Here is a 12,884-nt window from a genome sequence, read left to right as displayed (position 1 = left end):
TCTGGCCGGATGTCAGGCCTTAGCCTCTGAGGTGGGAGAGCCGAGTTCAGGACATTGGTCCACCAGAGACCTCCTGGCCCCACATATTATCAAATGGAGAAAGCTCTCCCACAGATCTCCATCTCAATGCTAAGACCCAGCTCCACTCAACGATCAGCAAGCTGCAGTGCTGGACACCCCATGACAAACAACTAGCAAGACAGGAACACAGTCCCACCCATTAGCAGAGAGACTGCCTAAACTCATAATAAGTTCACAGACACCGCAAAACACACTACTGGACATGGTCCTGCCCACCAGAAAGACAAGATCCAGCCTCATCCACCAGAACACAGGCACCAGTCCCCTCCACCAGGAAGCCTACACAACCCACTGAACCAACCTTAGCCACTGGGGGCAGACACCAAAAACAACGGGAACTATGAACCAGCAGCCTGTGAAATGGAGACCCCAAACAGAATAAGTTAAGAAAAATAAGAAGACAGAGAAATACACAGCAGATGAAGGAGCAAGGTAAAGACCCAACAGACCAAACAAATGAGGAGGAAATAGGCAGTCTACCTGAAAAAGGATTCAGAGTAATGAGAGTAAAGATGAGTCAAAATCTTGGAAATAGAATGGAGAAAATACAAGAAACGTTTATCAAGGACCTAGAAGAACTAAAGAGCAAACAAACAGTGATGACCAACACAATAAAATAAATTAAAAATTCTGTAGAAGGAAGCAATAGCAGAATAACTGAGGCAGAAGAATGGATAAGTGACCTGAAAGACAAAATAGTGGAAATAACTACCACAGAGCAGAAAAAAGAAAAAGGAATGAAAACAATTGAGGACAATCTCAGGGACTTCTGGGACACATTAAATGCACCAACATTCCAATTATACAGGTCCCAGAAGAAGAAGAGAAATAAAAGGGACTGAGAAAATATTTGAAGATATTATCAATAAAGATTTCCCTAATATAGGTAAGGAAATAGTCAATCAATTCCAGGACGCACAGAGAGTCCCATACAGGATAAATCCAAGGAGAAACATGCCAAGACAAATATTAGACAAACTATCAAAAATTAAATACAAGGAAAAAATATTAAAAGCAGGAAGGGAAAAGTAACAAATAACACACAAGGGAATCCCCATAAGGTTAATAGCTGATCTTTCAGCAGAAACTTGGCAAGCCAGAAAGGAGTGGCAGGACATATTTAAAGTGATGAAAGGGAAAAACCTACAGCCAAGATTACCCTACCCAGCAAGGATCTCATTCAGATTCGACGGAGAACTTAAAACCTTTACAGACAAGCAAAAGCTAAGAGAACTCAGCACCACCAAACCAGCTCTAAGACAAAGGCTCAAGGAACTTCTCTAGGCAGGAAACACAAGAAAAGGAAAAGACTTACAATAACAAACCCAAAACACTTAAATAAATGGTAATAGGAACATACATATCAATAACAACCTTAAATATAAATGGATTAAATGCTCCAACCAAAAGACATAGACGGGCTGAATGGATACAAAAACAAGACCCATACCTATGCTGTCTACAAGACACCCACTTCAGACCTAGGGAAACATACATACTGAAAGTGAGGGGATGGAAAAAGATATTCCATGCAAAAGGATATCAAAAGAAAGCTGGAGTTGCAATTCTCATATCAGAAAAAAATAGACTTTAAAATAAAGACTATTACAAGAGACAAAGAAGGACACTACATAATGATCAAGGGATCAATCCAAGAAGAAGATACAACAATTGTAAATATTTATGCACCCAACATGGGAGCACCTCAATACATAAGGCAAATGCTAACAGCCATAAAAGGGGAAATCGACAGTAACACAATCATAGTAGGAGACTTTAACACTCCACTTTCACCAATGGACAGATCATCCAAAATGAAAATAAATAAGGAAACACAAGCTTTAAATGATACATTAAACAAGATGGACTTAATTGATATTTATAGGGCATTCCATCCAGAAACAACAGAATGCACTTTCTTCTCAAGTGCTCATGGAACATTCTCCAGGATAGATCATACCTTGGGTCACAAATCAAGCCTTGGTAAATTTAAGAAAATTGAAAGTGTATCAAGTATCTTTTCCGAACACAACGTTATGAGACTAGATATCAATTACGGGCAAAAATCTGTAAAAAATACAAACACATGGAGGCTTAACAATACACTACTTAATAACCAAGAGATCACTGAAGAAATCAAAGAGGAAATCAAAAAATACCTAGAAACAAATGACAATGAAAACATGATGACCCAAAACCTATGGGATGCAGCAAAAGCAGTTCTAAGAGGGAAGTTTATACCAATACTATCCTACCTTAAGAAACAAGAAACATCTCAAATAAACAACCTAACCTTGCACCTAAAGCAATTAGAGAAAGAAGAACAGCAACAACAAAAAAAATGCCTGCAAAGTTAGCAGAAGGAAAGAAATCATAAAGATCAGATCAGAAATAAATGAAAAAGAAGTGAAGGAAATAATAGCAAAGATCAATAAAACTAAAAGCTGGTTCTTTGAGAAGATAAACAAAATTGATAAACCGTTAGCCAGACTCATCAAGAAAAAAAGGGAGAAGACTCAAATCAATAGAAGTAGAAATGAAAAAGGAGAAATAACAACTGACACTGCAGAAATACAAAGGATATGAGAAATTACTACAAGCAACTATACGCCAGTAAAATGGACAACCTGAAAGAAATGGACACATTCTTAGAAAAGCACAGCCTTCCGAGACTGAACCAGGAAGAAATAGAAAATATAAACAGACCAATCACAAGTACTGAAATTGAGACTGTGATTTAAAATCTTCCAACAAACAACCCCAGGATCAGATGGCTCCGCAGGTGAATTCTAGCAAACATTTAGAGAAGAGCTAACACCTATCCTTCTCAAACTCTTCCAAAATATAGCAGAGGGAGGAAGACTCCTAAACTCATTCTATGAGGCCACCATCACCCTGATACCAAAACCAGGACAAAGATGCCACAAAAAAAGAAACCTATAGGCCAATATCACTGATGAACATTGGTGCAAAAATCCTCAACAAAATACTAGCAAACAGAATCCAGCAGCACATTAAAAGGATCATACCCCATGATCAAGTGGGGTTTATCCCAGGAATGCAAGGATTCTTCAATATATGCAAATCAATCAATGTGATACACCATACTAACAAATTGAAGGAGAAAAACCATATGATCATCTCAATAGCTGCAGAAAAAGTTTTTGACAAAATTCAACACCGATTTATGATACAAAACCCTTCAGAAAGTAGGCATAGAGGGAACTTACCTCCACATAATCAGGACCATATATGACAAACCCACAGCCAACATTGTTCTCAATGGTGAAAAACTGAAACCATTTCCACTAAGATCAGGAACAAGACAAGGTTGCCCACTCTCACCACTATTATTCAACATAGTTTTGGAAGTTTTAGCCACAGCAATCAGAGAAGAAAAAGGAATCCAAATTGGAAAAGAAGTAAAACTGTCACTGTTTGCAGATGACATGATACTATACATAGAGAATCCTAAAGATGCTAACAGAAAACTACTAGAGCTAATCAATGAATTTGGTAAAGTAGCAGGATACAAAATTAACGCACAGAAATCTCTTGCATTCCTATACACTAATGATGAAAAATCTGAAAGAGAATTTAAGGAAACACTCCCATTCACCATTGCAACAAAAAGAATAAAATACCTAGGAATAAACCTACCTAAGTAGACAAAAGACCTGTATGCAGAAAAGTATAAGACACTAATGAAAGAAATTAAACACGATACTAACAGATGGAGAGATATACAATGTTCTTGGATTGGAAGAATCAACATTGTGAAAAATGACTATACTACCCAAAGCAATGTACAGATTCAATGCAATCCCTATCAAACTACCCATGGCATTTTTCACAGAACTAGAACAAAAAATTTCACAATTTGTATGGAAACACAGAAGATCCTGAATAGTCAAAGCAATCTTGAGAAAGAAAAACGGAGCTGGAGGAATCAGGCTCCCTGACTTCAGACTATACTACAAAGCTACAGTTATCAAGACAGTATGGGGCTTCCCTGGAGGTGCAGTGGTTGAGAGTCTGCCTGCCAGTGCAGGGGACGCGGGTTCGAGCCCTGGTCTGGGAGGATCCCACGTGCCGCGGAGCAACTAAGCCCATGAGCCACAACTACTGAGCCTGAGCGTCTGGAGCCTGTGCTCCACAACAAGAAAGGTCGCGATAATGAGAGGCCCGCGCACTGCGATGAAGAGTGGCCCCCACTTGCCGCAACAAGAGAAAGCCCTTGCACAGAAACGAAGACCCAACGCAGCCATAAATAAATAAATAAATTAAAAATTAAAAAAAAAAAAAAAAAAAAAGACAGTATGGTCCTGGCACAAAAACAGAAATATAGATCCATGGAACAGGATAGAAAGCCCAGAGATAAACCCACACACATATGGTCACCTTATCTTTGATAAAGGAGGCAAGAATATACAGTGGAGAAAAGACAGCCTCTTCAATAAGTGGTGCTGGGAAAACTGGACAGCTACACATAAAAGAATGAAATTAGAACACTCCTTAACACCATACACAAAAATAAACTCAATATGGATTAAAGACCTAAATGTAAGTCCAGACACTATCAAACTCTTAGAGGAAAACACAGGCAGAACACTTCATGACATAAAATACAGCAAGATCCTTTTTAACCCACCTCCTAGAGAAATGGAAATAAAAACAAAAATAAACAAATGGGACCTAATGAAACTTAAAAGCTTTTGTGCATCAAAGGAAGCCATAAACAAGATGAAAAGGCAACCCTCAGAATGGGAGAAAATATTTGCAAACGAAGCAACTGACAAAGGATTAATCTCCAAAATATACAAGCAGCTCATTCAGCTCAATATCAAGAAAACAAACAATACAATCCAAAAGTGGGCAGAAGATGTAAATAGACATTTCTCCAAAGAAGATATACAGATTGCCAACAAACACATGAAAGGATGCTCAACATCACTAATCATTAGAGAAATGCAAATCAAACTACAATGAGGTATTACCTCACACTGGTCAGAATGGCCATCATCAAAAAATCTACACACAATAAATGCTGGAGAGGGTGTGGAGAAAAGCGAACCCTCTTGCACTGTTGGTGGGAATGTAAATTGATACAACCACTATGGGGAACAGTATGGAGGTTCCTCAAAAAACTAAAAATAGAACTACCATACGACCCAGCAATCCCACTACTGGGCATATACCTTGAGAAAACTATAATTCAAAAAGAGTCATGTACCACAATGTTCATTGGAACTCTATTTACAATAGCCAGGACATGGAATCAACCTAAGTGTCCATCGACAGATGAATGGATAAAGAAGATGTGGCACATACATACAATGGAATATTACTCAGCCATAAAAAAAAACAAAATTGAGTTGTTTGTAGTGAGGTAGATGGACCTAGAGACTGTCATACAGAGTGAAGTAAGTCAGAAAGAGAAAAATAAATACCGTGTGCTAACATATATACATGGAATTAAAAAAAAAAAAAGGTTCTGAAGAACCTAGGGGCAGGACAGGAATGAAGACGCAGACATAGAGAATGGACTTGAGCACACGGCGGGGGGGCAGGGTAAGCTGGGATGAAGTGAGAGAGTGGCATGGACATATATACACTACCAAATGTAAAATAGATAATTAGTGGGAAGCAGCCGCATAGCCCAGGGAGATCAGCTCGGTACTCTGTTTCCACCTAGAGGGGTGGGATAGGGAGGGTGGGAGAGAGATGCAAGAGGAAGGAGATATGAGGATGTATGTATATGTATAGCTGATTCACTTTGTTATACAGTAGAAACTAATACACCATTGTAAAGCAATTATACTCCAATAATATGTTTAAAAAAAAGTAAATAATTTAACCAAAGGAAAATGAATCTCTCTTTAATTATCTCCATATAGTTTCCAAAAGTTTGCTTATTTGAGTTAAATTTTTATGGATCTCCTCTCATCAGGACAAAATGAAGTAAGGAAATTTACAAACATATGTGATTTAATGCAAGGAGGGAGCAAATGACAAAGGTGGCTATGGTCAGTTGGATATTGTCAGCATTTCTAGGTGAAAGAATATACTTTTATTAAAGAAGTGACATATCAATTGATTAATTAATTGTTTTTTAAAATTTTAGTGAGATAAATCTAACTTGAAGAAATTTTAACAAAGAATTTTACAAAGGTTTATAGAAGTCCAAGAAGAATTGTATCACTATTCAGAAGAATGTTGTCAACTTTGCAAATGCATTATTTGTACATGCTATATCTTTGGCCTGGCTTGCCCTTCCCTTTAGCTGGTGAAATTCTTATCATTTGCCATTCATTTTATGATCTACCTTTTCTTCTTTGATAGCATGCCCATCTGGAATTCAGTACAATTCTGTATCTCATAAACACTGAGATGTCCTCTGTTAATGATTTTTTAAAACGGAAACATAACAACTCAAATCTGACTTTCTCTTCACCTCTGTTCTTCATGGTTGAAGGATAGTTTGTCTTGAAATCTATCAGTTTCTTAGTTATGTGAAAAAGGAGGCTCATTAGAGAGCCAGTAATGTTTCCAGGCAGATATGGAAGTTTTAGGATTGGAAATTATGATCCTCATCAGACTGAGATACACGTTGAGATATAATATGGTCTTCTTTAGGTTAAGATCACACATTAATTATAAAAGCGATGAATCCAAGGGGGATTAATTAATTACTTCATGCACGCATGCAATCAGTCTTTTAGTCTTCATTTAGTACCTATATATTGAGACATGGCACTAAGAAAAATGAAAAGTTATTATAATCACTTAAAAATTATCTAAACACATGATATAGGAGCGTAGATTTGCTTGCCATTAAAGAATTTGAGAATTTTGGTCAGAATTCTCAGGGAAAAATCTGAGATCACTGAATAGAGATGAGGCATCTACAATGAAAACATAAAAATAATATTTTAATAGTTTGCTCAAGGTGAAAGAGACTATCGCTCTTCCAGGCTTTCAATAGTTTTTTTCATTGGCAGGATTTTTACTAAGAATCTTGCAAGTCAGGTTCAATACTTGCCCATAAAAAGAAAGAAATTGACATCATGACTTTTCAATTTTCATTTATTTCCTTCTGAGATTTTTGGCTAAAGTTGAATCATAAAGTATTTAGTTGTTTTGATTATTATTTTTTAAGTAAGGCGATTAGACTATGCAGTCTTACTGAGATTTAATTAATCAGATCTAAGACATTGGGGAATTCAACCTATTGATTTCACCCCTTGTATTTAAGATTATAATTCCTTTTCCTCACTACTGACCCTGCTACGTTGGTCCCTGACAAGGGTCCTTCTGCCTGCTGTCACTCGTGCCAGTAGAATGAGACTGAGTTCGGTTCAGAAGCAAAGCTTTATTCTTTGATCAAAGAATGAGGACGTGCGAGCTCATGCTCTAGAGCACACACTCTCTGCTCTCCGTGGGTGGGGCTGATTTATCCCCGGTCTTGTCATCCTGGGATGGAGCAGAGTTCTAGCTGGGCTGGCACAGCTGTGTTGCTCCAGGCTCCAGATATTAGTGCTGTCTCTGCACACGGCCCACTGAGTTGAGGTGCTGGCACGGCCATTTGGCACCAGGAACGCTGGTCTGAGTGCCAGGTTTGAGGCCTCTGCACGCGGCCTGTTAAGAGCAAGTGAAACTAGACAGAGCACAAAAGAAAAAAAGGTCAGACTTTATTTTATTACCCAGATTCTATTTTTATTCCCCGGGAATTGTTAATGGGCTTTGCTGGTGACCCTAACTTTGTAAAATGATTAAAGATTTTTATTTTTTTCAAAGTTAACTGACAAAGTTTATAAAACTAATTATAAGGTCTTCTCTTGATAAAACAGCATAAACAGAGCCACAAAACTCTCTGTATTGAAAAGCTACTGAAAATATACCCTTTTTTGTTTGTTTTTCTCCACTCAGCATAATTATTTTGAGATCCATCCTTGCTGTGTCATGTATAGCATATACTTCGTTTACATAAAACTCCACTAAAATACCCACAGAAAGCCAATCACAGGTTGCCTAGGAACAAGAAGGGGGGCAGAGGAAGCCAGGACGAAAGAGCAGAGGAAACTTTGGGAGCCATGGAGACATTCCTTATCTTAATCATGTTGATAGTTTCATAGGCATATTCATATGCCAGCATTTATCCAATTGCGTAATTTAAATATGTGGAGTTTATTGTATGCTAATTATAGCTCAGAAAAGCTATTAGAACATTAAAACTTATGAAAATAAGTTTTCCACACTTTTTTTAGAGAAATTTCTCCAATACGTCCAGTCTATTAAATTCATTCATTGCTATCTTATTTTCAAAAATTTTGCCTCCCAGAGTCTATAAAAACAAGAAAACAAAAGAGTCAAAAATTTCACTATTGATACATGCGCTAACACACCTCCAGATGCCAAAACCTCGATCCAATTTATGGCTCATTTTTAAGAACTAATAAAGCTGAAAATAATGACTTATGCCCAACAAAAAAAGCATAATAACCCCCTAAATATAAAATGTATTGCTATGTGGTCAAGTTCTAGCTTTTGTAATATTTGAGGCCACCTGCTTCGGTTAAAGTCCTTTCCATGAAAACACTGTCAAAATTGAAACCAAGAGAAACCATGGCTAATTGTAGTCATCAGAATTTCTCCCCTGAGAATATCCAGCTTGTATTAAATATCAGTTCTTTCACTGACACCATCAAAATTAATAACTAGCTTAATCAATAACTAGCTTATAATGCCTTAATTTCAAATTTTAAAAAATCTTGGAGTATTTTGCCATGCATTGGTATTACTATTAAAATATATTTATGTATTATTAGAAAATTTAAATAAATTTTCATAGTAACACCAATAGTATATTATGGTAATACTAATATATTTGATTTTAAAACATGTTGTGCAGTCTTACCACATGGCTTTTGGGCTAGTGGATGCTTCTGGCCAAGAGAAATTGCTCAAATTTTTTTTTTTTTTTTTTGGTTTTGTTTTTGAAATGCCCCTCATGTCTTGGATGCAGCCTACCTTAACAGTCTCAGCTGCGGTCTCTCTCTCATGGAACCCTTGCTTCAATCACATAATGATATTTGCTGTTTCACAAATGGACTATGGATTTTTCCAGTTCTATCCCTTTCCCTATGCTGTCCTCTATCCCAAGTCACAAAACATACCTCGGAAAACATTTTTCAAGAACCAGATTTAAATGTTGAATGAAATAATTTAAGTCAAAAAAAAAAAGTGTCCAGTGGCTCTATATAACGTAACTATACCATAAATGGTAGTTAAGTAATATTTTTCACTATTCCTTCTCAGCTTTTGCATAGAATGGAATTATCATAGCATATTTGGTATGCATTTTAGTTATTTTTTGGTGTGTGTAAACTCCTATTAGGCTCTATCCTTGCAAAGTACAGGGACAGACTACATCTAATGCCTAATTGCATTATGCCTGCTACTAGTCACCTAATAAATACTAGCTTGATTTAGTTAACTTGAAATTTATAAAGGGTTTGGAGATGTTCCATGCCTCCTAGGGCACATCATCGTGGTGGAATATAAGATATCCGATCACTCCCTCCAGTTTTTCGCTTTTGTTACAAGCAGGCAACTGACCCAAGTACAAGAGTATTAAGAAGATGAGATGCATTTGCACACTTAGGGAAGAACTTGTATCAATTACAGTCTGGCTCCATCAATCCCAAATTTTCCTGGGTCAGGAGTAGAAGTTCATTTGTCAGTGGATCATATTCTAGATAGTGACTTAGGTCCACTGCAATGTGACATCGAGTTTCAATTCAAGCTCAAGTATAACAAAGTTAGAGTTGGAATTTCAAAAAATCAACAAGGAGGGCTTCCCTGGTGGCGCAGTGGTTGAGAATCTGCCTGCCAATGCAGGGGACACGGGTTCGAGCCCTGGTCTGGGAAGATCCCACATGCCGCGGAGCAACTAGGCCCGTGAGCCACAATTACTGAGCCTGCGCGTCTGGAGCCTGTGCTCCGCAACAAGAGAGGCCGCGATAATGAGAGGCCCGCGCACCGCCATGAAGAGTGGTTCCCCACTTGCCGTAACTAGAGAAAGCCCTCGCACAGAAACGAAGACCCAACACAGCCATAAATAAATAAATAAATAAATAAAAATTAAAAAAAAAAGAGTATTTAAAAAAATAAATAAATAAAATAAATAAAAAAAATCAACAAGGCTATCAAATACTGAATTAATATAGGGCTATTACAGAAAAAGCAGGTAAACAGTGTTCTGAGGTTTTTCTGAATATCTACATTTCTCCAATTTCCTTCAAGGAAGCAGGTGTAATATGGGTGTTTCTTTTTGAAATTTCTGATGGTCGTGCAACATTTCAATATTCATTCAATATTTATCAATATCTATCTATCTATCTATCTAAAACTTAGTCTCCATTTTCATTAAATTTGCTATCCAGTGGAGGAAACAGACAAAAAAGTTAACTAACGAATTACTAAAATAGTAATAAATTGTCCTATGAGGAAAAAAATGAGATCAAATATAGAAAATAGGCAGAGACAACTTTAGAAAACATGGCCAGGGAAGGTCTAATTAAAGAGGAACTATTTAAATGGAGTTCTGAAGGATGAAAGGTAATTCATGGAAAAGTCTGGAAATAAGAGTCTCAAGCTGAGGAGAAGAATAGGTCCAGAACTGAGGATGGAAAGTCCATAAACAACTTTCTGGACTATTGTTAGCTTAGGGTATGCTATAAGATGGGCAGATCTACCCAAGAAATTGCTATCTTTTCTTTAAGAACAAAGACCAGATGGAACAACCAAAACTTCTTGAGAGATTTCTACGGATCAGACACTCTTTGAAGTCCTTTATATATAACTTTTTAAATCATCCCAACAATCCTATGAGAGTGTTATTACCCCCATTTTATAGATGAGGAAACTGAGACACAATGAGGATAAATAACTTCCCAAAGTATCAAAGCTGGATTCAAACAAGGTTTTTGTCTTCAGAGTCCATACCACTATGCAATTTTGTATCCTCTGTGTTCTGTAGCTTTCGGAAAGCTAATATGAAAATATCATAATCAAGCTTACTTGGACAGTAATGGGATGGGCCAGAAGAGGATATGATGGGATGAACTAAAAGTCCACAGAGGCCTCTCTCCCACACACTCCATTCCCTTACTTATCCCCCTCCAGGACTGAGGGTAAAAATAATTGGAGCATCAGGGCTAGTGCATTAGTCCAGTAGATATAAATATGAAGAGAGATACAGAAACTGTTAATAAGGCATTTCACATTCTGGTGCCCAGAAGCTCATCTATTTAGCAGTGGTGGTTTGAGCCAAACAGGCAGAGAATCAGTCTGAGGGTTCAATTTTGATTGTATATGTGTGATTTCACATATTTTTTTACAATTGATAATAGCCACATAGTCATAGGATGGCTGGAGTTCAGAGATGGAATGTTTTTCAGTGGGAGAATTAGAAGAACAAATTAGGAACCCGGTCAATGGAGACCTAAGAGCAAAGGGGAAATCCATGAGAAAAGATGAGCTCAAATATTAGAGAACTGGAATACAAAGGTTCTAGACTGATCAGTAGTATTATGGAAGTTAAATTATTACTGGTCTAAGTTTCTTTATTGTCTTCTTGTCTAGGTAGAAGGCCCCAGACCTTAAATATTAGTATATATGTTAACTAACCAAATCTGAGAATCATGACACTTAAAGACTGAAAAGCAGTTGATACAGTTGATACTATAGGGTACCAAAGCAGAGGCTATCCAATGTATAAACATATTTTGAGACCCACCATGTACCAGGTAATGGGATGCCTCTTTTGTGGCTATCTCCTCGGAGAAGCCAATGGAGGGATAAATGTACCCCTTAGACTCTTCTTGACTGTTCCTCCCCAAGCTGGGTCCTTATACATAGGAAGATAAGTAGGCACAGTAAATACTTTAATTAAAAATAAACTACAGCAATCATTGTACACAACATGTGCTTTCTGCCAGTTAGATATTCCTAAATGGACCTAAGCCAAAATTTTGAGAGTATAGAACAATAAAAGAACCAAGATGCATGAGAGCATTAGAGATTGCCAGGATAAGAGGCCATCACAATGTCTCATAAGTCTTTCTCTTTACTCATCCCAACTCACATTCCAGAAATCTCCAGTCTATTCTTCTATCGCCTTGTCCTGCCACAGGTGTTGAATCTGTGTGGAGAAAAGGGCAACACATTCAAGAAGATAGCTTTTCCCACCTACACTCATAGAGAAAGTAAGTGTGGCCGACCCCACTGGGAAAACTTCCCTGACTCTCTTCATTACCCACAACATCCAAAGATGCTATTTTTTGTGCTGCTATTAGCTGAGATTACAGAAAGTGCCACAAAAATGTCCCCAAGATAGCTGTATGTGCAGAAGGATGGAATATGTGGACAGTGTATTATCTATAGTGTGTGGAAAATCTCATGTATGTACTCCTTAGAAACAGCGTGCCAACACTGACAGTAACACCAACTGAGAAAGGGAGACTGGGGTAATTAAAACAATGCTCCACGCAGGGCCTGAGCATGGCCTCAGCATCGTGTTTAAACTTAGAGCAAATCATTTACGCACTGCAACACTTTTCCAATCACTGTTTCAATAAAGTAAACGGCTCCTTAAAGAACATGAAGAGCTAATGGAATTTTAGAGAGCAAAATCTGTCCAGTTTTCGATTCAATGTGGTGCAGAAAGTGAGGAAACGGGAACCAATGTATTAAAATCAGGTGAGTCCACAGACATAGCTGCCATGGGAGGCTGAGGGAGA

Source organism: Balaenoptera physalus (assembly GCF_965194825.1).
Source record: "Balaenoptera physalus genome assembly, chromosome: 17".
Lineage (NCBI taxonomy): Eukaryota > Metazoa > Chordata > Mammalia > Artiodactyla > Balaenopteridae > Balaenoptera > Balaenoptera physalus.
The sequence above is the reverse complement of the archived record's forward strand: the minus strand, read 5'-3'. Positions refer to the sequence as shown.